Raw genomic sequence first — 1,595 nt, 5'->3', positions numbered from 1 at the left:
GAATCATATCTGATAAGACGCTAATATCCGAAATATATAAAAATCTCATACAACTCGGTTGCAAAGAACCGAACAATCCATTTTAAAAGTGGGCAGATTTGAATAGAATTTTTGCCAAAGAGGACACGCAGAGGGCCAACGGGTACATGAAAAGATGCTCGTCACCGTCATCAGGGACGTGCCATCGGAACCGCGAGATGTCACCGCACGCCTGTCCGAATGGCCATCATCGAGAAGGCAACGGAGGGCGAGAGCCCGCGAGGTCGAGGAGAAGGAGCCTCCGGCGCTGGCGGCGGGATTGTTAACGGGCGCAGCCGCGATGGACGGCCGTACGGAGGGTCCTCAAAAACTTAAACATGGAGCTGCCACACGACCCGCGAGTCGCCTCTGGATATCTGTCCAAAGAAAACAGGAACTGGAGAAAATATATCCCTCCTACGCTGACCTTACAATAGCCAAGGCCTGGACGCAACCTAAGTGCCAATCAACAGACGGGATAAAGAGGGCGGGGCACATATGCACAAGGGAGTGTTACTCGGTCATAAAGGAAGAAACAATATTGCGATTTGCTGCAACGCGGAAGAACCTAGAGCGTATTACGCTAAGAGAAATGAGTCGGACGGATAAAAACAAATACCGTATGATCTCACTTATATGTGGACTCTGAAAAACAAAAACGAACACTCCCAAACTCACAGATAGAACGAACAGATAGGTGCTTGCCAGAGGCAGGGCGGGGCTGGGCGGGACTGGTGCAGGGGGTCCAAAAACAAGCCCTGGGGTGCGATGGACCATGGCGACTATAGTTAATAATATCGTATTACAGAAGAGAACTATTTTAGAACAGCTTCATATTTACAGAAAATTCACAAAGCCAGCCCAGAGTTCCCAAGAACCCGCACGGTTTCCCATTAGGAACGTCTTGCATTAGTTTGGTGCATTTTTTACAACTAATGAACCGATACTGATCCATTATCATTAACTAAACGGATAAGACTTCCTTCATTTTTCTCTCATGTCTCAGGGACGTTTAGTCATCCTGTGTCCTAAGGCTCCTCTTGGCCGTCAGTTTTTCAGACTTTCTTTGCTTCTGATGACCTTGACAGTTTTAAGGAGTGCTGGCAGTTAATTTGCGGGACCTCCCTCTTCTGGAATTTTCTGGTGTTTTTTTCATGGGTAGAGGTAGGGGTCGGGTCACAGGCGGCTGGGAGGAAGTCCACAGAGGTGACGCGGGCTTCTCATCACATTCTACCCAGGGCATATACTGTCAACCCAGATGACCTTGAGCGCCGGGTGGAGGGTTTGTCAGGCGTCTGTCTCGCTGCAGAGCCCCTCCCCCCACACAGACTTCGCTTTCACAGGAAAAGCACCAGGCTCCGCCACACTCCAGTGGGCGGGGGTAGGGAGTTGCACCCCAGGGCTCTCCCTACTTTACCCAGCGCTATACCTGTCCCCGGGAGGCAGCGCCCGCCCAGTGGGCCTCTGCCTTCTGCGGGCGCCTGCCCTGAGTCGGCCCTCGGCCCCCGCCCCCCGGGGGGGCTCCCCTCCCCCAGGGGGGCCCCCTCCCCAGTGCCCTGTGGCCCGCCCCTCCGCGG

This window comes from Pteropus alecto, unplaced genomic scaffold (genome assembly GCF_000325575.1).
Source record: "Pteropus alecto unplaced genomic scaffold, ASM32557v1 scaffold339, whole genome shotgun sequence".
In the NCBI taxonomy this organism is placed as follows: Eukaryota; Metazoa; Chordata; class Mammalia; order Chiroptera; family Pteropodidae; genus Pteropus; species Pteropus alecto.
Note: the sequence above shows the minus strand (reverse complement) of the source record.